This window comes from Crotalus tigris, unplaced genomic scaffold (assembly GCF_016545835.1).
Source record: "Crotalus tigris isolate CLP2741 ecotype Arizona unplaced genomic scaffold, ASM1654583v1 scf7180000018064.1731613, whole genome shotgun sequence".
NCBI classification, from domain to species: Eukaryota; Metazoa; Chordata; class Lepidosauria; order Squamata; family Viperidae; genus Crotalus; species Crotalus tigris.
Window position 1 is genome coordinate 1,439,311 of NW_024096804.1, and position 24,299 is coordinate 1,463,609.

The 24,299-nt window shown below is 37.6% G+C and overlaps 1 long non-coding RNA gene across 4 annotated transcripts; it reads right to left on the reverse strand.

Moving 5' to 3' along the window:
• Positions 1-878: 878 nt before the first annotated feature.
• On the reverse strand, positions 879-24,158 carry LOC120309782. Of its 4 annotated transcripts, none has more exons than XR_005557179.1 (5): positions 23,619-24,158; positions 21,434-21,485; positions 18,489-18,597; positions 10,725-10,817; positions 879-1,580 (listed from the first exon to the last, which is right to left on the reverse strand). It is a non-coding gene; the product is annotated as an uncharacterized LOC120309782 (long non-coding RNA). The 4 variants fall into 4 exon arrangements; XR_005557178.1 differs by having other exon boundaries at positions 23,534-24,158; XR_005557180.1 differs by lacking the exon at positions 21,434-21,485.
• Between the last annotated feature and the right edge of the window lie 141 nt (positions 24,159-24,299).

Sequence of the window (24,299 nt, forward strand, 5' to 3'; positions counted from 1 at the left end):
GACAATCTTTTGACAATGGGCATTTACAAGAGAGATACTTGCCCTCCTTCACTGAGCCATCATTTACCAATTTCCAGCTTTCATTTAGTAAAAGAAATGGCATTAGGTAGCCAAAGAAACTCAAGGAAAACATTAGCATTCATTCTGGTTTTCCATTTCAAAAGGTATTCATATAAATTAGCAATTTTTAATCTGTTTTTGAGTGACTAAAGGTATTTCTGTCTAATATATATTAAGCAATAATTTTTGGATTTTTTCCCATCTAGTTGATCAAGGTAAAGACATACTAAAGTAGAACTTTTTTTCTTTTCTTTTCTTTTCTTTTCCTTTCTTTCTTTCTTTCTTTCTTTCTTTTTTTTTTTGCAGCATCATAAAAGCAGTTTGCCACTACATTCTTTGGGAATGTTTTTTCAGTTTCCTAAGTCATGCTAATATGACTGATACCAAGTTCTATTTTAGGATGAAAACCTACTTTGGATTTCTGCCCTTGACGCTTTTGCAGTGTTTTCTGACCATTTTTCAAGCAGCATATTTGGATAGAAAAACTGTAGTTAACATAAGCCAGTATCAATGAGTTTGCAAACTATGCTAAACTAATTGTATATCTTTTTTAAAAGAGTTGGCAACTTAGTTGATCAAGAAAATGCTTCACAGTATATCTGAACCTCAACAAAGCCTTCAACAGAGAGCATCATACTATTCCCCTTCATAAGATGATAAAAAATGGCTAGATGATACTACTCTTAAATGGACTTAAGTTGGCTAAATGACCCATACTCCCAAGGTATGTTGTACAGGCTGTCAGCTAATGGAGTAGGCTGCCTGTAAGGACCCATCTCAGCTAACCACCCAAGAAAGCAGAACTCTTGAAACAGGCATTATCTCAAAAGGAACTTTTATTGGGGATTAGTGACAATAGGGAAGTCAAGACAAGATCTGGGGAAACTCCTGCTTAAATGGTACAGTTAAATTAACAATCTTCCTCCTCCCACCAAAGTCATAATGTCCATTTGAAATCCAGCCAATCCACAGGTGCACAATGTTTGGGTAACTGACACAGTTGGCACGCATCTCAAGATCTTCCCCAGTTTCATTTCTCCGTAACTGTCTCCCTGATAAGGGAGACACATTCTTCTCTCAAGTAGATAGAAGCAGGAGAGGAAAAGTAGAAAGTGAAAGTTATCCCAAGCAAAAGCAATTCCCCCTCCCAGCAGAATGGCAGGCCTCAAACAAGAACACATATGCAGGGAAAACAATAATGGTTTGGGGATCTGACACTGCCACATTAAGAGAGATCAGTCCTTCATGATAAATCAGACTGGGAAACCAATGACATGTAGTACAACTTTTATTGTAAAGCTATAGTATAAAATCTTTCAAGGCGGAATATGCCTCCCCCCCTCCCTTCCTTTATCTTTGTCTGATCTAGGGAGGAGCTTGTTTAAGACCTTCACTCATCTTTCCTTCTTGTGCCAGGCTCAGGTTCCTTTTATGTGACTCTTGCCTTGGTAGCAGCTCTTCCTCCTATCCAAAAAAATAGCTTAGATCCACAAATGACTTTTTTCTTAAAGTTACAGCTTCTATAATTGAGAAACAAAGGCAGAATACACAATTAAATACTGCATACTGATTACATTAAAAGAAAAAAAATACTTTTTTTGTGACAGGCATCATATGGTTCCAACCTTTGATCTCTTTTATTTACCCTTGCCATGTCTTTGATCTAATCTGTTTCATATGTAGGCTTGCTAGAATGCATATTATCTTAAACAGGATCTATAAAGTGTGTTTTCTCCAAAAGAAAGAAAAGCAGAAACTCGTGAGTATGTTTTATGGTTCAGTTTTAATGTCAGCAGTAACAAATAAAAGGTTAACCTTCCTAGTTTTTATATATTTAATTGTCTGGGATTCTTCTTGGGCTTGATTTATATAATTATTTACACTCCATTTTTTCAGTTTGACTGGTCACATGAACAGCTTACACTTAAACAAAACTATAAAAACAAAGCCATGTAAACTTGGTAAAAAAAATAAATAACAACCCAGCATCCTGAAAACATCAGAAAAATGCAACAATCTAATGTCACATTCAGTTTAGCCTCAAACTGAAGGCACTTGCAAAGGCACTTAGCAAAACAGCTTTCCTTAACCTATTGTTTTCCAGATGTCTTGGAACTATAATTCCCAACTTGTCAGCTACTGGGAATTCTGGGAATGGTAGACCCCAAAACATGAATATTCAACATATGAATCCAGAAACTTTGGAGGGAAGTTTACAATATCAATATAAAATGACACAAGTGGCTTATATTCTTCTGAAACTAAATTATTACAAATGTTGGTAATATTGGATTCAGTAATATAATCTGGATTCTTACAATTTTTTAATACCTGATTTCATACTTGTTCATAAAATTATTCAGAATTTATTCCTCTGTAGTGGTAATTTCTCTAATTAAGTCCTACATTTTTACTTCTCTTACAGTTTCCTGAAAACTGAGTGAATATATAGTTTGAAGATTTGTTCTGAAGAAACAATTCAATTAAATTACTCCTTCAACATAAGTATTCAAATCAGACCAAATGTCTTTAAAACAAATCATATCGAAAAGATTCAAATCCAGTTCAGGCACTTGGACGGATGTTTGTATATGTAAAAATACCCATTTTCCAAGCTGTTTCTAAAATCTGATGAAAACCAATTCAACTCAAATATTTGAATCAAATTTCTGAATCAATTTTTTAAAAACCCAAGAGTCCTGGATTTTCCTAATTTCAAAGCTTTTATTTTGCTGTGATAGCTTTTCTGTTTAGCAGAGAAATGTTATACATTAGATTTAGGTTGTAATGAACCGTGATCCCCTTTCCTAAAATCTGGAATATTTGGGACTCTTTAACTTAAAAGGAGCAGTGATATGATTCAGCAGGAATGTGACTGAGATATATGAATTCCTGCCTTATGGAGAAAGGGGGCCATTTTCCCTCACTTTGCAGGGACAGGGTGCCTTCTATTCAATATTAACTCCTGGCAATTGCATGGATTAGTCCCTGCAGTTTTTTAAACAGCATTTTCAGAAGTGATCTGTTATTAATTTCTTCCTATGGCTGAGGAAAGTAACTCACTCAAAATCAACCAGCTGGCTTTATGCCTAAGGTGAGATGAGTATTCACAGTCTCCTGGTATCTGGCCTGATACCATAACCACTACACCAAATTGCCTTTATTTCCCTCACTAGCACTCGATGGTAATTTGTCAAAACATGTTCTAGTGAATCCTGCACTGAGCAGGGAGGTGAGCTAACTAGATGATCTCTAATTTACTTTTAACTTGTTTCTAGGATTCTAATTGATGTAGTAGCCTATAACTATAAATACATTCCTTGGAGTGTCTCCTTTCAGAAAGTTCCACATTTACCAAATTTGTTGAATTTACCCTCTGTTCTTTTTCCAGCTGAAACTGAAACCCTGAATTCCCCTTCACTCCTTTATCTCTTTGTTTCAAATATTTACATGCTATCTGTCATGCAATGCATCTCCAGGCAGTTTACAGAAACAGATTTTTACATAAATGCAATCATATAAAAACAAACATGTCCACCAGTATAGCTGGTAACACTATATAACACTGCCTCATAAATATTTCATCTCTGCTATCATGAGCTCTCAAATGCTTAGGTGGATTTTTTTAAAAAAAAAAATAACAACCCTCTCCCCTGAGGCTCCACTGTTTTAGATTTCCAGAAGTCTATGAAGAGCTGGTTTTCCCTAGTGCTGGGCTAAGATGAAACTGGAGTTCAGCTAATGTGTTGGGAGTATGGTCTGTAGTTTTGAGATTAATGTTTTTGTTTTCTTTTTAAGTTTTATTGTTGCTGTGAACCTCCCAGGATTATTGTATATAAGAGGGATGGTCATATAAATATGGAACAGAATGAAACCAAACACTCAGCTCCATTCCTGACTTTTCTCCAACCTCATATTTAGACATTCTGAATGAAAGCCGTAGAATGTGTTCCTTAAAAATAAGTGCAGACTTGACATCTGAATTAAGCGAGATCCAGAAGTCTGTCCGTAGCTTTTCTCACCTTCAAGGGACTGAAAGTAGATTTTTTTTAGATGTCCCACTGCAATGTGTGGTAGTTGGAGAGAGCCAAAGACACTGGCTGGATTACATATATGCTTTATTATTTCCCACTTTGAACTCTTATATTCAGATGAATGTCAACATGAGATTAGTACTTGCTTTATTTTTAATGTGCTTCTGTCAGGTCCCCAAATCCTTATTATCTCCTTATCTCCCTTTCATATATATATTCTTGTGCTTTGCTTTGGGGTCTGCCATTTAGTAGTGGAGAGGGGGAATATTTGCTTTCGTTTTGGATAACTTTTGCTGTCTGCTTTTCTCTATCCACTTCTATCCACTTAAGAAAGGAATGTCTCTCCTTATCAGGGAGACGGTTACAAAGAAACAAAACTGGAGAATATCTTGAGATGCGTGCCAACTGTGCCAGTTACTCACACATCGTTGCCACCTGTGGATTGGCTAAATTTCAAATGGACATTATGACTCTGGTGGAAGGAGGAGTATTGCTGGTTTAATTATACCGTTTAAGTGGAATTTTCCCCAGATCTTGCCTTGACTTCCCTACTGTCACTAACCCTAATAAAAGTTTCCTTTTGAGACAATGCCTGTTTCAAGAGTTCTGCTTTCCTGGGTGGTTAGTTGAGGTGGGTCCTTACAGCTTCCCAAAGGTCAGAACAGAACAGAATAGAACAGAACAGAAAAAGCCCTATTCCAGATAGCACAGTTACTCCAATCAACTTTATACTGCGTCTAGAAACAAATAAACTACTGTATGTAAAATCTTATTTAGACTTTACTACAATTATAATACAGTGTTCCAATCCACTCCCTCTGGTTGTAAAATAAATCCAGTAATATAGGATGAAAGTGGCCTAGGGTTGACAGTAAGGAAAGGTGATCTTGACAGAGATATACAGGCTCCAAGATATACAGATATACAGGCTACAAGCATAAGGGGTTGAACTATTATCTAGGTCCACAAGAAATTAACATTTGAGAGTGGCTCAGGCAGACATTCTCTCTAATTCACTAGAGTACAATAAGGAGCAGATACAGCACAATCAGACTTGCAAGATTCAATTATTATAGCCAAGTTCAATAAAAACAATTTTGCTTTCCCATGGAGGTCATTTCTTGGCCTTTTCTATCTTGTGCATTTAACAAGCAATCAACCTCTAGTTATCAGATGAACTAGAAGAATATGTAAACTAAATAGTTTGTACTCAAATATTTCTGTCTGCCAACTGAATGCACACGACTGATAGAATGAATTTTCTTTCCTTCCCTCTTAAGCCTCCTGAGTCTATGTTGAAGGATGGGAATCCCCTTTGCAGCAGATTTACAGAAGGAAGTATAAAAAAAGGTAGAAAAGAGGAAGATGGTAGAGCAACAGGAACATCATTCTCACAACTATGGATGTTAGCTAATAAATAAAGTCCACATTTTATGGATAATTCTATAAAAATAATGAACATATAGGTAGGAAATGTAAGGAAATGAAGCATTTGCAACCAGATAAAATTTTATGACAGGATAAAAATAATTACCTGTTTTTCATGTCTAATACAATGGCAAGGCTAAGGAACAAGTAAACTATGGATAGAGGGCAACATACAAATCTATACAAAGCAACAAATCAGCTAAGAAATCTGAACCTAGGGCCCCTAACCAAAGGGCAACTTCAAACAAATGCATTTGACCAAAGAATTAACATGCATATACAGCAGCTTGAAAGCACAGCCAATTTGCCCAAAAGGTGCTTGAACAAATTAGCTGAACATTTGTCAGTTTGCCTTTCCACCAGCCAAAACACTAGTCAATGTTCCTTTTATAATAATACCAGAAAATACGAAAACACTAACAAGTGAAGAAGGTCATACAATCTAGAGAAAGAAAAATTTATATTTTGAAACATATATTATTATCTTCAATTTGACCTATTATTCCTCACACCACTCTCCGCTATCTGTCTGTGTGATTATCAGAAATAAAATCTGGGACCATATTCAGTTTTTTTCACTCAGATGTTTAAAACGTTTATCTCTGGACAATCCAAAAAAATAACCGACTTTCATGAGCCAAAGTCTTGTTCTACCCAGGCTTTTGAACTTATATTTGCATCTCCAGCTTTTCTTAGGTAAAGACGAAAAGAGAACAATTTTTGTGAGGCACATGTGTCAGAAGAACGTAAAAATCAAGATGGTAGCCACCCAATCATAGCCCTGCTGTCATGTCTTTCTTTGTAACAGGTATACAGCAGTGCTGGATACTCCTACTATTTCTCTATTACTCAAAGCACAAAAACACCGGGGACATCCCTTTGGTATGGTCATTTTGATCATTTCTAAAAGAAATGACCTGATATCAGCCCTTTGAAGCAGGCCAGGTCACGGAACAAATATAGGAGACATTCAATGAATGCTACCTCGTTGTTGTAGGGCATAATAACAGACTCTTATGAGATGAGGACATTTTAAGTTTCTTTCTCATAGTTGTTCCAATTTCTGGATAATCTCTTTTCCAAGTTCCTTCTTAACAGCCCTTTTGTATCTTTCCCAAATTCGACTCTAAATTCCTTTACACCTGGCCCCAATAATTTATGCTGTAATACCTGTTTAATTAGATTATTACAATCTATGTAACTGCAACGTTTATATATATGGTACACGTAATAAATCATTACTAGACCTCCATGAGATTTGGAAATGACATATAAAGTAACAGTATCAGCCATTTATTTACCTGTGTGTTAAATATGCTAATAAAAGCTGGGAATTGTATTTTATATGTTTTTCTAAATTTGGGGTGAGTGCATTCCTGGTTCCCCAAATTATTTTCCCACTACTTCAAAATTTCTAATTATTTTACACGTTTTACACGTTTAGGTTCTGCACTAATTTATTCTAAGAAATAAATTTAAATTTCATTCTTTAATGAACTTTAGCTCATATTAGGAATCACCCCAGCACAGAGCTTTTGAGCCAAGTGGGCAGATTACTGCAATTTCATCCAGTGTTCCTAGATGGGCATTAAAAGATAGGTGGGGACTGAATGTTAAGTCAGGCAAGAAATCAGAAAGTTGCTATTGCATATTTCTGTTTGTAGCCTTTTGCCTGAAGAACTTCTCAATAGTATTGCACATTCCTTATCAATATAATGTACAAATGCTCATGAGTTAAACAGTAAATGCCAGGTAAATAAAGAGAACGCTTCCCTATGACCAGGCATAAGATTGTGTGTCACATAATATAAAGTTTATATCATTGAAGAATGATTAGTTAAAGGTATTTAAACTACAGGTAGAAATAGGACTGCAGAAGTACTCAATTTACTTGGTTAAAAGACTGAAAGTAAAAAAAATGAAACTTTTATTTTAGGTTTGGGTGATTAGATCAACTTTGTGGTTAAAGAAATGTTTTGTATCTACTAAACACATGTCAAGCAAAAAATTGAGGTTATAACTTTTCTTTTGTACTCTAATGTAATGAAAAAAGCGGAAATCACTGCTTTTTTCCCTTTTCCTTTCTATATCTTTGCACTCTTTTTCTTTTCCCTTTCTTTTCTGATTTTTGTTTCTATTTGCATTTTAAATTATAATAAACTTTTATAAAATTCTTGAAAAAAGGGCAAACCCTTTAACGGCTTCTTCCCCAGAAATGTTTCATTTCAAACTGATCGTTATAGATTGGACCACTCTTCCAAATAATGGAACAGTATAGGATTGTTCAGAAAATAGATGCAACTGGTAGAGTTTAAACAGATTTCATATTTCATTTATTTTCCATATATGAATATGTTCTTCATTTCCAAGTCTAATGAAGCCTAGTAATGAGAAATAAGTCCACCAATCTCTAAATCATCAGTTAACTAGAGGAAGCTACCCATGAGATATAACTTTAAGATAAATAAACAAAAAAAACCAAATTTTCCGAACCTAGAAGAAATAGGCAAGAGTAGACTCATATGCTATTCACACTGTGAGCAAGTAGGCAGCTATATAAATGTTTTAAACTAAATAAATGTCTGAGGTTGACAAATTTCTGGTACACCATAATCAAAGTGACTCACATCTGTAGGACCTTTTAAATACATTGCCTTCTGAATAGGAACACTAATAACTAGCAGAAATATGCCTACTCAGCAGTTGCTAAATGCTAGAAGTGAGGATGGAAATACTTACCAGCAAGATCAATTAAGCTTTGACATTATATAATCAGCCTTATTTGTTTCCCTGAAAAGTAGAATTACTGACTACACTTCCATATTCAATATTTGTAATCCAATCAGTAACTTAGGGGAAACCAATGAAAATAATACCTTTTGGAACATAAGGTCACAGTTGTAATGGATATTTATATTTCTATCCCACAACAATATTAATTTAATAACCCTACAAGAATGAAAAAAAGTTAGCAAACTGCCTAAGTTGTAATCAGTGTGGATTAAATTTCAGGTTAGACCCGAGACTATCATTCACTGCTACCAACCATGGGCAGCTCTATTTTGAGCTGGGCTGCACTAAGTCAAATAACTGTTTGAAGTTATTTTCTAGATAACTGTTCTAAGGGGTCTACAATATCACTACTACACAGTTCCTATGTTCAATTCAAAGTATTGCTTATTATCTTTAAAGCCTTACTTAACACAGGTCCAGTTTATTGGTGGGACTACTTCTCTCAGAAGGCATCTACTTGTCAAATAAAGTGGGATTGCACCCAGGCTCTTCTTTTAAATGCAAACTAGCAGATGGCATAGGTAAACCCAGGACTTTACACCTTCATGCTGAGAAATATATTATTCAGTACATATTTCTGCCACACAATTATAGAAGTTATGCAGAATCAAAGGGCAATTCACAGTCCTGGAAATGACAATGTGTATATATTAGAAAAGGAACTTTGATGACAATCCAGACAGATCAACTGTTAAGGAAAGTAATGGAAATTATTTAAGTACATTCACCTTTTTCATAGGTGTATCAACTATTTTTCCATTTGTATTTTATTATTCCTCTTATATTTTAGATGTGGGCAAATACTCACTGCAATTTTCCAGGTATATGATACTATAAAACACCTTATAAATATATTCACTGCTGGAATCAATAAATGCTTGACGAAAGTAAATAGAAATAATTTGGATTTGTTTGATTACCTTTCTTTCTCTTTTCTCTAACATTTGAGAAAAGTAGTTATACAAAAGTAATAGGATATTTTGGGAGAGGTCATCAGAAAACAGATGCTTAGCAAGTTCATGTAAGGTGGATAGGCTGGCACACACTAAGCTCTGGGCATTGTGCAGCCTACTCTGAAAAATACTCCAAATCTATCAATCAGTGGAAAAATTAGAAGCTTTGCTGGAATTCTGCCTTTCCAAATGGAACATTTTTACTTAATGGATTTCATAATTCTGCATTAGGCATGAAGTAGGGATTTTCCCCCCCTTTCATTCAATCATGTCTGATTCACAGACTGCCTGGACAAATCCCAGCAATTTTCTTGGCAAGGGTTTTCAGAAGTTGTTTGCCACTGTTTCCTTTCTCGGGCTGAGAAAAAATGCCTGGCCCAAGGTCATCCCTCTGGCTTTATCCCCATGGTGGGACTAAAACCCAGTGCCCAGCCTGATGCCTACACCAAACTGGTTCTCATGTAGTAGTAGTTAAAATTTCTGCAGCTTATTTTTGGTGCCTTAGACAAGTACGGTAGTCATTTACACAGCAATATTAATCAGAGTGCTACAACATTCCTTATTATCAACTGTTTAAGACAGGGGTCTTCAAACTTGGCCCTTTTATGACTTGTGGACTTCAATTCTCAGAATTCCTCAGCCAGCATGCCTGGCTGAGGAATTCTGGGAGTTGAAGTCCAAAGTCATAAAAGGGCCAAGTTTGAAGACTCCTGGTTTAAAGGAACCTCTTTCATCAAACCAGAAGCGTACTGTATATTGTGAAGTTGTATAAGTCCTCTATATTATAATGTGACCATTATTAATAACCTGTTTTCTGTGTTATATTTATTGCTTTAACATTTGATATCCAATCTTTCAAGTAATATTCTCAAGGCTCCACATCCCAAAGAAAATAAGACTAAAGTTTACTATTTTTCATACAATGCTTTCCATTCACATATGGTTGAAGGACCAGAGGAAAATAGAGAAATGCAATATCTTTCCTAATGTGCATTGCAAGAAGGTCTATTGGGGAATACAGAATTTAGTTTTCAATAAATAATGGGAATTGGGATGAAAATATACCACTATTTAAGAGTAGCCTAGTGGGAAGAGGCCACTGCTTAAATAACACTACAAATTAATGGCTACATATTATATTCTCAAAATAACACTAACCCATTGCTACTAAACTTGGATTTATTTAACCATTTTTGTAAAGAACAGCCTTCACCTTCCATATATTCACTATTTTCTAGTGAATGTTTTAAAGTCCTTGCCTATTTTCTAAAGGAAAGGGCTTTAAAACATTTCTCCTCACAAATCTTCATTGATGTCATATGGTGCTCATGTAGCAGTCTCCACTTATAATCAAACACAGAAGCTTTATTCTACAAATAGAAGCTAACACAAAAAATTTGTTCTAATACCTTTGGCCACACCTGCTTATAACAAACTATTCTGATAGAAAACTTACCTACAGCTCAATGAGTGCATATTAAGAGCATTTTTGCATAAATGAATAGGACAAGGAGGATCCAGTTCAAGCCCATCCATACCAGAAAAGTTCCTAGAATGACACAAGATCATTATTAGCACAGACAATATTGCAAGACTGGAGAAGGGGTGGAAGTATATACTGTCTTCCACTGTGGAAAGGGAAACGGGATATAAATCCAGTGAATAAAATTAGAAATAAAAAAGAAAATGAGTATCTCTTGAATTATCAGTGTGAACATTTATGCAATTGAGTCTACTTTCCAAGGCCTTCATTACTGCTTTACCAACTATTAGTCTCTGCATTCTTTTTAACTGCTGCTTCCTTCTATTTGCTAATCAATCCTAAAAGACAAAACATCCACCCACTGTCAGTTTTGATTGCTGTTATTTGTTGTCATTCGTTTGGTCTTTTTAATATTTAATCACAGATTTTTTTTCACTGTGCTCTGCCTGCCTGCCTGTCTATCCTCTAGACCAGGGGTGTCAAACTGCCAGCCCGCAGGCCGGACACATCATCGGGAAGCTGCGCCCACCCCATTGCGGCAATGGCAAAACCATCCCAATATGTTGCACGATGTCATGTGACATCACGAGTTTGACATGTCTACTCTAGAGCAGGGCTTTTCAACCTTTTCAGAGATTGTACCACTTTTAGGATATGGCAATATTCAAGTACCACCAGTTGCCTAGTAGATGGGCATAGCATGCTCACCACTCACTAGACACAGCTGACTCGAGACAGCTGAGTTGGAACGGAACAACTCGCACCAGCTAACTCGATGTGGGGACAACTCAGTGCCCCATAAACTCCTCACCATCCCAAACTACTAGCAGCCAGGTTTGGGCACTTTTGTCCACAAAGGAAGGAGAGGTCTTCTCTCCAAACCCAGGCATGAATGGCAGTTTGCTAGCTCAGATGTGGATAAAAGTCTCTGAACTTGGAAAATTATGTGTGTGTGCGTGCACGCGCGCACGTGTGTGCGTGCATGCATGCGCATGCACATAGCATTCCAAAGGAGACGTTCTTCTCCCAATCCCAGACATTGTTGGTGTTTTCCTTCAGGCAAAGCAGGAGATGGAGGACAACGCTGCTGTGTGTGGAAGCGTGGAGGAGAAAGTTTGCAGGAAGCCATTTCCTCCAAGTCCAATTTCTGCCTTGGAGGACAAGAGCAGGTGGCAGGGGAGCAGCACTCCCAGGTCCTGCACAAGGGAGGCTGGCTATTCTTGAAAGGGAATTCCCATTTCCAATTGTGCGTGGTAAGGATGCTGGTTTGTTGGGGCAGTCTTCCCTCACCCAGCTCCCCTGCCACCCCCTCCTCTCCAGACATTTGCAGGGGAGGTAGATCTGGAGGGCAAGGTGCAGCCTCCATATTGGCCACTTCTACCTCTCCAAGCCCTCAATTAAACATACATTATATAAATTAAAACACAGCCCAAAAGAAAACATAGTTAAATCACTAATTACAGCTCTTCACATATTTTCTGGAAAAACGACCTTTATTGATGTTAGGAAGGAGGAGCAAACCTTATTAAGGAATTCTTAACAGGAAGGGAATTGAAGACTCCAAATGGTCTTGTTATTTCTAATCTGCCTTCCCTTTGAGCCTTTAATTCTCATTATTTTATTATTATGTATTTAAGAAGATGATCAAAGGCCTCCGTAGCTCAGGATACTCACCTTAAAATCAGAACCTAGAAAAACTTAGTTAATCCACAATACCAGCGTATGAAGAATGAAGATAATCTTTGGGCCCTGAGAGCATACAGGTGTCAAGTCAGAATATTAGTGGCACACCTGTCAGCAACTGGAAGTGCATAAGTCCATATACTTCCTTTCCTGTACCACAACTTAATCCATACATCCTTTAATTTTCAGACACATCTTTTTCTCACAGCTCCTTAAAAAACCCACAAAGTACACTGTAATTACCAAGAAAAATAAGTCTAGCATTTCTGAATTCTTTCTCCAAGGGGGAAAGGAAATTTCACAGTCTGCAGGTTGCTAGCAAAGTCATCAAAGAACGTAGTTATTGCTACTAAAGGCAAGAATAAATAACAAATCAATTTTGCAGCTCTCTCCTGTTACTATATCCTCTTACCTCCAGAATGTGGCTTAGGATTGCACAAGGGGCTAGGTTAAAATCCAGCTGACTAGTTTGCAGCAAGATGTTCAGTACAGACCGTGCCAATGTGATTTTAATAGCCCAGGAAGGGATAAGAAAACCCGAGAAAAACTTTGCAATCAATAAACTATGATGGACTACGCTTGTTTTGCCCTATTTTGATTCTCCTCCCCAGCAGCAGTCCATTGATTTTAGAACTACCTCCTTCAGAGCCTTCCTGATCCCAACAGTACTGGATCCTGTTTTCACTTCTCCCTCTTGCAGCTACCACCTTTGGAGCCTTCCTGATCCCAGCTGCCAGCATGACATCGGGCAAGAGCACCAGATGAGCCCCACTTTGCAGGACAAAGCAGGCAGATGCAAGCGCCAGTCAGCCTGAGCCATGCGCCAATCAGCTGGACCCCACGCTGATCCTGGGCGCTCAGCAGAGCCCTGGCAACACCACAGCTCCAGCTGACTCTCCCACAGGCCTACACTTTTACACTTGCCGTAACCTGCCGTACCCATATCACCTGCCAGGTGCTGACGTACCACCAGTGGTACACGTACCACAGGTTGAAAAGCCCCGCTTTAGAGGTATTCTGTATAATACTTTAATAAGCCAAAGGACAGAAATCCTGATTATAAAGTATGCAACCTTATGTGCTATTCGGTTCAATGAGATTTATTCCTAAAATGCATAGAACTGCAGTCTTAGAAACAATGTAGTGTTGAGACACCACCAGAAAACCAGGTTTCAAAATCTATTAGGAAAAAAAATGTTATAGTTTACTCGATTTTATGAAAAATAGCGAAGAGAGCTGCTACCGCCAAGCAATAACACTGTGCAGGAAGTCCAAAACAGGAGGGGTAAACATAGGAGTTTAAGGGAGTGAAGTGCCCCTGAAATTATAAATGTCATCAGGCTGCCAAATATTCAATTTTTTTATTAACAATCATAACCATGGGAGCCCTGCCATGGCCGTAACTTTGGCTATCGGGCATAGGTACCACTTGTTCAGTACCACCATTGATTCTGAAGAGAAGATGAAGAAATGGTTGTAAGTCAAGGATTACCTAGGTTGATTAGAACCCTTACTCTCAAGAGTATTTTCTGAAAAGATTAAAAGTAAAATATTCCACACATTTATTTTATTTTACAATTTTACATAAACAAATTTGGAGGACCATTTAAAACATTAAGATTCATCTGCAAATAAGCCTGGGAGGTGGTTGGCTTATCAGTTACGAAAAAAACAGAAGGCTAGGATTATAGAGAAAGTAAAATGTAAAGGTACTGAGGTTTTTCAGCAAAATTTGATTAAAAGAGTTTTTTAGATTTTTACACAAAACTATACTCAAGTGATAATATAAAGGGAATGGATATAGATAAATATTTACAATCAGTACATTTTCCTAAACTTTCTGAGGAACAGCAAAATGGGATGAATTGTTTAATTACTGTGGAGGAAATTGGCTTAGCTATCAAGCAGTTAAAGGTGGGAAAGTCTCCAGGAACAGATGGATTGACGTTGACATATTATAAAAATTTATATGAAGAAATGTTGGAGCCATTAAAGGAGCTTTTTAATAGTATCTTGCTGGGAGCACAAGTTCCTCCTTCTTGGAAAAGAGCGTTTATATCATTGATTCTGAAGGAGGATCAAGATCTTACAGAGCCTAAGAATTATAGGCCGATATCATTATTAAATGTAGATTACAAGATTTTTACAAAAATTTTGACAAATAGATTAATGCAGGTTATGAAGGATTTGATTCACAGTGATCAATCAGGATTCATAACAGGGTGATACATGAAATATAATGTTAGACAAATTATTAACTTAATTGAGTATTTGGATAAGAACAACCAGATTCCTGTGGCTTTTATATTTTTGGATGCTGAAAAAGCCTTTGATCAATTAGATTGGCAATTCTTATTCTCACTGGTAGAGAAAATGAATTTTGGGGATAATTTTTTACATGCACTTAAAGCTATATATCAGCAACAATCTGCTCAAATTGTTGTTAATGGGGGATTGACTGAGACTTTTAATATTGAAAAAGGGACAAGACAAGGATGTCCATTATCTCCATTGTTATTTGTTTTAACATTGGAGATTTTGTTGATCCAGATTCGAGAATCAACGGTAATCAAGGGCATAAAGATAAGAAAAAATGAGTATAAATTACGGGCTTTTGCGGATGATTTGGTTTTGATTTTGGAACAACTGATTAGAGCGGTTGATTGTCTATTAGAACTTATAACACAGTATGGAAAAGTTTCTGGTTTTAAAGTCTATAACCATAAGACTAAGATATTATCTAAGAATATGTTAGCCAATGACAAGAAAAGTTTGGTTAAAGCCACAGGTTTTCAGATGGTGAAAAAGGTTAAATATTTGGGAGTATATTTAACTGCCTCAAATGGAAAATTGTATAAAAATAATTATGAATTACTATGGGCAAAAGTGCAAAAGGATTTAAATGACTGGAAAAAACTGCAATTGTCACTGTTGGGGAGAATTTCAGTTGTAAAAATGAATGTTCTACCAAAGTTTCTTTTCTTGTTTCAGATGATACCTATTTTAAAAAAAGATGTAAATTTGGAGGAATGGCAGAAGGGTATCAATAAATTCATTTGGGCTGGGAAAAAACCAAGGGTTAAGTTTAAGATTTTGCAAGATGCCCGAGAAAGAGGAGGACTTAAAGCATCTAACTTGAAATTATACTATGATGCAGCCGCCTTAACTTGGATAAGTGATTGGCTTAATTTAACAAATAAGGATATTCTTGTTCTTGAAGGGTGGGATTTAATGTATGGTTGGCATGCATATTTAATTTTTAATAAGAAAGTGGACCGGGCTTTCAAATCACATATTTTGAGGAGTGCCTTACTTCGAGTTTGGAAAAAGTATTATTATAGGTTAAACTATAAAATACCTATCTGGGGGATTCCTAGAAATGCAATTGAGGGGATTTCTAAGGGGATGAACTTTGATAAAATTTCGTATAAAGAATTATTAATTTGGTCAGGTTCGGATTGGCATTTAAAATCTCTAGATGTATTAAGGCAAGAAAATATTCTACAGTCATGGTTTCAATATTTACAAATAGTGGACAGGTGGACTGTAGATAAGAAAGAAGGAATAACACTAGAAGATGGAAATCTGGTTATTCAGATTAAAGATCAGAGTCAGGCCCATATAAAAAGAATTTACAATGCTTTAATAGAATTAGACTCTGAAACAGAATTGGTTAAAGACTGTATGATTAAATGGGCTCAGAATATCCAGGATCCGATCCCATTGGACTTATGGGAGACAATTTGGATTAGAAATGTTAAATTTACACAAGCTCAAAATTTGAGGGAAAATTTTTATAAAATGTTTTACAGATGGCATTTAGATCCTAAAAAATTATCTTGTATGTATCCAAATTTACAACCCAAATGTTGGAGATGTGGTAATATGGATGCGACATATTTTCATGTTTGGTGGAATTGTAAAAAGGTAAAGGCTTTTTGGATTATGATTTGGTGGAACATTCAAAAGATTTTTAAAAGGAAGATAAAGTTCACCCCTCAATTATTCCTATTGGGTATCTTTGTGGATTTAAATGACAAAGAAACTACTTTAATGTTGAATTTATTAACTGCAGCAAAGTTACTATTAGGCTTGTATTGGAAGAAAGACTCGTTGCCTACTTTAGAAGAAAGGATATTTAAAGTTTCTAACTTTGCAGAAATGGCAAAAATTCCTGCTTATTTGAAGGATCATACACAAGAAAGATATATTATTGTATGGAGAAGATGGATAGATTATATTCAGAAAAAATATGGGACTATAAAGTTTCATTTATTTTATGAGTAAATTTTATAGTAACTGTTGTAGAGATTTGTTTATATGACTTAATTTAAGGGGAGTTAAAGGTTAAGTATGATGTTTTTTTTCTTTTTTTTTCTTTTTTCTTTTTTTAATTATTGTTAACTTTCTTATTAATAACCCCGTACTCTGCTCTGAGAAGCGAGGGGGGGAGGGTTAAGGGTGGGTGGGTGGGTGAGTGGGTGGGTAATGATAATATAGTCATGGTAAATGCTTGGGTATTTCCCCTATGCTGCGTTCATGTATGTGAGAGGGATGAGAGGAAGGAGTAGGGATGGTTAGAGGAGAAGGGCAGGGGAAGAGAGTAGGAGGGGAGGAGAAAAAGAGGAGGGAAGTAAGGAAGGTTTAGAGAGGGTGGACGCAACCTGGGGGGGAATGGGCAGGCGGTACCAATGGTTAGGAATTTATTTTAATTGAATTGTATTTTGTATGAATAAATGGAAAATAAAAACTTTTTAATATAAAAAAAAAGATTCATCACTCAGCATTTGCATTCTAGCATTATCACCACATACAATCATTATTTTCAGCTCATTGCAACACTACTTTTAGGACCCAGTAGCTTGTGATGGCTCTAAAAAAATTGTGATTCTTTTTTAAAAATTTGATATTGTTAAACATTTTTCTAACATGGTCAGGCTAATACAGGTGGTAAACTGAGGGTTACCTGGGGCTTTTTTGGGGAGGGGAGGTTTTAATTGGTCCAGACATTGTTACTGGCTTCATGTTGGCAACTGGCCTGAAGCAAGCTGTGTGACTCAGTGACAGTTGCAGTCCAGACTCTAGAAATACAAAGAACTAATACATTGGAAAATTGTAGCTATGAATGACTTGAGTAGTAAGAGATGCTGTTTATTTCTATAGAAAGTTAACGGATTGAATGCTCTTGCTTAAAGTGAGTATTTAACTTCATTATAGCTAAAATTATTCCTTGACCATCTTTAAGGGGCAAAATCCATTCTAAACCAACTTACCCATTATAAATGGAGCAAAATATGAGTAAATCAATCATAAAAGCAGACAATCTACATAATTAAAATGCCAAAGTATTAAACCTCCAATCACAACTGTAATCTCAAGCAGACCAATTTACTGATTCACACAACTTGATTGTGTCAGTTAAAGACCTAACAGCTGCATACATTCAACATGCAAAACTTTGTATATTTTAACCTTGGTTAGATTTTTCTCTACTTGAACGTCTTTGTGTGTGATGAACAAACCCAGCCTAGTTGTCTATTTGTGGTTCACTGTACTGTGAAACTGGAAAATGGGTTAATTCAGTAATCCAGTTAAGCGTCTTATGCAGATCCATTCAGGGGAAAGTTTAGATAAATGAATGGATCTTTAGAGCTTTCTTACAACCTGGAAATAATAGGGCCTAATGAATTCCAGATGGCTAGGCATTTCCTAAGTACAGGGCCACTTCAGAAAAGGTAGTTCTTTCATTAAATAGAGATTGGGTTTATACATCACAGTGAAGTATAATGTGGTTTGTTTGAGTTTGGCTTAGTCTGTTGTGTGAACCAAGCCATTATATTTATAAGCGTTAATTTAGTATGTTTTGTGAACATAGCCAAATTTGTTTTTTTCAATAAGCCATGGTTTACCAATGTTTTAAGAAATTGGTAATTGGCATAGCCATTTCTATTTGCATGACATGAAATTTCACTGGACTCCTTTGGGAAGAACAGAAAATACACTGAAGTTATTCCTGAAATTGATAACATTGAAGATTAGGACAAAAATTCTTACCTGTAATGGGCAAAAATAAAACTCTCCTTTGTTGCTGTGGACAAGCAAATTTCCTACAGCTGCTGTTTTTTTCTGGCAGGTGGACAGGACCTGGTGAAGATGCAATCTCCTAGATTTCAAGAGTACAATAACTTTAACTGCTCAGTGTTTCTCTTGTAGAAGCACCAAGCATCATTTTCATATCAAACCAAACTGGCACAAGATCCAAAATATCAGCTTTTGCCTAAAAATTCTACTTGGTAAAATCTGGCCCTTTTCTGAAGTGTTGAGATTACACTTCAGAGGATTCCCTAGCCAGGAAAACTAAATGCCATTCGGACTTGGAATCCCGGGAGTTACAGTCCAGTATGAGAGATGCTGGTTTAAGTATCTAATTCTCTAACAGTAATCTTATTTTCTCCATGGAAAATTTGTACACTGAATCCTGTTTAGAAAGTTAATCAACAAGATATCGTTGAACTAGTAACATAAGCAGCTAAATACAACTAAATCTGTATTAGCAGAATCTGGGTACTGGCCAGTAAGTGGTAACAGCCAAAGGATTTGTAACTATAGGAAATAAAGTAATATTAAGGATTCAAGTTTACACAGCGTTGGGCTAATTACATCACATCAAGGTCACCAAGAGTTTAAAAGGAATGGGACTGCAGCCACTACTAATCAAAGAGCCGAGGTGGCGCAGCAGTTAGAGTGCAGTACTGCAGGCCACTTTAGCTGTGTTCAGCAGGTCAGCGGTTCAAATCTCACTGGCTCAAGGTTGACTCAGCCTTCTATCCTTCCGAGGTAGGTAAAATGAGGACCCAGATTGTTGGGGGCAATGTAAATATATATATACATTGCTTACTGGTGTACACCGCTTAGAGAGTGCTTGCACTTAAAGCGGTATATAAGTCTCATAAATAAATAAAAAAGTCTCATAAATAAATTTTCAAAAGACTATGCAGTAAAAACTATCAATCCTACTATAATACAATAATACTTTATTGATTATCCCCAAGGCCTCTTCACTGGAGGCCTTTACTTATCATAACACAAAAAATTGAATAAAAATATCCATAATAAAATAACTACAAAAAATTCTGCTAAAATGGTTTAATAAAGAAGTATTTGGATGTAATTATTTTTTATTTCTGGATGGAAAATGTATATTCAGAACAATTCATTTACCCAATTAGTTTTCCCCCAATTTGTATACTTCTCCTCAAACAAGGAGATCCCTGTAGGGCTAATAAACCAATGGAATTAATTTTGTTATCAATGTTATTATATTTATCTTATCAGTAAACCAGAATGGCTGGATGGAAAGGAAGTGAAAGTCAAAGTTTTTGAAAACTGGAAATGTGTTTTAAGTTTTGTCTAACCTGGTAAGGATAAAGTAGCAACGCTCCAATTTAAGGAATGTAGAGATAAGTTGGAGTGAATTTGCTACTTTAATTTGAAGAGAAAGTAAGAATGAAATTATTCCCTTGATCTCTCCCTGAAGAACTGAATCTATAGAATTAGCACTTGCATGATATCATGTTGTCCTAGATGGACTGTGCTACCTGTTTTGTTTTTATATAGGTAGTTCTCAATTTAGAACTGCAATTGGGAATGGATTTTTTGTTGTAAATTATCATAGTTGTTAAATCAAGGTACCTTTTGACCAGAGCTAATTTTACAACTGTTTTTTTACAATAGCAATTAAGCAAACCACATGATCATAAGTGTGAACTCATTCTCCTGAATGGGTGTTTTTTGCCAGAAACCGACAAAAATGCCAGAAACCTGAAAAACCATTGCAAATTGCAGTCACACGACCGCAAACGTATCAACCAGTCATAAATGTGACCAGTTGCCAAGCATCTGAAATATAGTCATGTGACCGCGGGGAAGCAATGGTGTGGTATTTTACCACAATTGCAAGTGCTTTATGAGTCATAAAACAGCCTTTCTGAGGCTATCATAACTCCAAACTGTTGTTAAATAATTGGTCATAAATCAAGGACTATCTATATCTGCTTTGAAGGAACAGATAAATGCTTCCAGGAAAGGCTTTATCCCTGTTAAATTCTTAGCAATCATTGGTAGGAAAAATTCCCTTTCCCAAGTAGTTCTTCTGATATCAGCTGCCTGAGAGAAACCCAATTTAGGTGCCTTCAAAGAAAACTACACACCACTAAAGCAAGGGTGTCAAGCTACCAGCCCACTGGCTGGATGCATCATGCTGAAACCACACCCACACCATTGCCAGCAAAGGAAAAAAAGTCGCGATACATCAAGATGCATCACATGACGTTGCAAGTTTGACACCTCTGCACTAGAGGATCAGGTTCAGTATAGGGCTATCAAGATCTACCATCTTTAAAAGGCTTTAAAAGTCTAATCTAGAATCAGATGGAAAATACCTAAAATATCAGGGATAGGCAACACTGTTGTCCTTGTGTATTTCCCAGATGTATTTAATTGGCCATTATATGACAAAAAGAGTTGGCTGAGGTAGGCCTGATCCAGCAAAGCTTTTTGTTCCTTTTTACAGTTTCATGGCCTGGATCTTATGTGATCTCTTACTGCATTTGATCTGGTTGATCAGTGGGAAGAAAGGGATGCTCTCGGGAAGACAGCCAAGATCTGGTAGGCCATTAATATGAAGAAGTCTGCTCCTTTATTTCAACAGATAAAGATCAACTTGTCAAACCACATCCCTGCTGAGAAGATAAAGAACTGAGGCATGCTTGTCAACCATTCTTTAAACTATCTGAATTACAAGAAAAAAACATTTATGCAAATATGCATAAATAAATCTTTTGATAGGATTGTCTTCTATATGAAAAATTTGAAAATGAAGCAAATATTACAAAACAATCTTATTCTCCCTGTATGAACTAAATCCAATATGATCCCTCCTGCTGCTGTTCTACACCTTGTGGGAATATTTCTTCTGGGAAATTCCAAAATCCTTATACCTGTTCTTTGTATCCTTTGCTTCTGCTGTGCTCCTCTCCAACACATTGCCCGCTGGAGAAGAAAAAAAATGTCATTTTCCCTGTCACAGGAAGTGCAAGGGACTCATTTTGTCATATAGCTAGTCAACTTATGACAACTGCGCTCCACATTTCTGTTGCTGAGACTTTTGTTATGTGAGTTTTGCCCCGTTTTACGGACTTTCTTGCCACAGTTGTTAAGGAATTACTGCTGTTGCTAAGTTAGTCACATGGTTGTTAAGTGAATCTGGCTTTCCTATTGACTATCAGGTTGCAAAAGGTGATCATATGACAGAACTGCAACTGTCATAAATATGAGTCAATTGCCAAGTGTCTGAATTTTGATCACATGACCATGGAGATGCTGCAACAGTTATAAATGTGAAGAACAGTCCATAAGTCACATTTTTCAGTGCCACTGTAACTTTTAATGGTCACTAAACAAGCTGTTGTAAGTTGAGGACTATTCAAAAATAATATTTTAGTAAGTTAGGAAAAGTGTGCCAAACACTCTTAACCCTTAATACTGGTAATAGCCCTCCTCTGGGTCTTATGATTGTGAAGGCCCTAGGGTGTCAAACTCAATCGTGTCACATAATGTATTGCAATGTATCGTGATGTTTTCTGTCTTTGCGGCGCCGTGGTGGCCATGACCTGTGCATGATGCATCCGGCCTGTGGGCCGCCAGTTGAACATCCCTGCCCTAGAATGAAGCAGTCACCCATTTTTGAGCTCTGCCAAACTATCTCTCCCACGGGGAATAATTTTTTCTGGATTTCTTTTTCTCTTTATCAAATCCTTTTAAAATCTCCATCTTTCATTTCCCACAAAAACTGACACAGTTAATAAACACTTCCCTGATCTCAACTACTTATGGTCAACTGGACTTCACCTCCAACACATGGCAGTGAAGCATGAGAAATTATACACCGTACTATGCTGCTGGGGGTCAGATGCCATCAGCTAGAGAAGGAAAACACCATTTTCACATTACAGTCCAGTGACTTATATCACAAATAGTCAAGTCTTCCTCACAGGCTGGAGTCAGGATGAAAGCACATCATAAGAACATGGTAGGAAAATAGTTGTGGCATGACTCTTCCATGGTTAAGACGACATGAGGGAAGTTTCTCAAATCCATTGTTTTACACCAGTGTTTCCCAACCTCAGCAACCTAAAGATGTGTGGACTTCAACTCTCAGAACTGAAACTGAAATCCACATATCTTAAAACGCTAGCTGGGGAATTCTAGGAGTTGAAATCCACACATCTTAAAGCTGCTGAGATTATAAAAAGACTGGTCTACACACAGTCTTTAGCATGTGTACCCAGCATATCCAGAGATTGGGGATTTGGAAACAAATGAACACCACATTAGGAATGCTGCAAGGACTTTAGTATTCTTTCAGTCACTCCTTAGAAACTCATGCCAACATTTAGCAGCCTCCTCAATTCTAACTTCCTGTAGAACTGAGAAACGCCTCGTAACCCCACGTGGGGAGAGGAAAGTGCTGGTTACTTGAATGAAAATCGGAATGCAAGGCAGGAATGCATGCCCAGGGTAGGGAACTCAACCAGTAGGGAAACATTGCGTAACGATTAAGAGCGTCCTGCTCATTCCAGATCAAAGATACTATTTACTTAATCGTCCCGGCTGGTCCACATTGCACCATTCGTCTTCAGCAGCAAAGCAACTTTTGGCTGAATTGCGTGACCCAAGCCAAGTCTAGAATAGTAGCTTGTGTAACAGAAGGGGAAAGAGTCGCTCACGTCCCAAGGGTGAGAAAATCTTCCCAGCTTTGGACAAAAGGAAAGAACTTCAAGAGAATACTTTTTTTTTTTTTTTTGCAAAACTCTGCTCCACTATTCCTGACTTCCCGTTCACCCCCCACCCCCACGTACATAAAGAACTCAGCCGCTTCAAACTCTCAAGAGACCCCCCCCTCCCATTCCGGAGAAAAGCGGGTGCGTGTTGAATTGTGCAGAATACCAGATATCCCTCCGCTTCCACCGTGCAACACTTCAACCAAAAAAAAAAATACCGAGGGAAGGGTGAACTATTTTCAAGAAACTAGCTCGTACCAGACCCCGGGCGGTGGAAATCAAATGGCCGTCCAGGAATGGGAACGGGGTTTAAAGAATTGAGTCGGATTGTCCTTTCGCTCACATTTTTGTCTCGGGAAAGCAATTCCTCATTAGAGAATTCTTGCCGTGTCGGTAGGCGGGCGACTCAAGAAGCTCCACTGGAGAGCTTTCACAAACTGATAATCCGAGATAGCTCGCCGGAGCAGATTTGCTCTCCTCTTAAGCTCCTCCTTTGGAAGTCGGCTCAGGGCCTGATCCGTGCGGGCCTACAAAGCCTACTAGCAAGAGGGAGAGTGCCAGCTCCCTCCCTCTGCGCTAGAGCAATGAACTTACTCAAGACCCCTCCACTACCCGGACTAAGCATGCCTGAGATACTTTAATAAGCTTTGCCGGGCGGGAGGGGGGCACAGGTCGCTATCCCTTCAAAGGTGTTAATGCACGGGCTTGGGGAACGAAGAGGAGCTCTATTTCCCCCTCGACGGCTCCCCGCTACGAAGTACAGTGGAGCAGCTGGGGCCGTGTCCGCGTGCTGCTCCGTGGCACTTTTGGGGAGCGAGCGAAGGGGCTCCTTGTGTGCGACAGAAGTAGGCTGGGGCTGCCCCTCCGCCTCAGCCACCATCGCAGTCTGCAGCCGAGGGCTCCCACCCGTTCCCGGACAGCGGGTTCCCCGCCGGCCCTTTGGCAAAGACTGCCGCCTCGCCTCCCAGCCTTGGCGGCGGAAGGAGCTTAAAGTCAACGCTTCCGCCCAGTTCTCCCGAAGGAG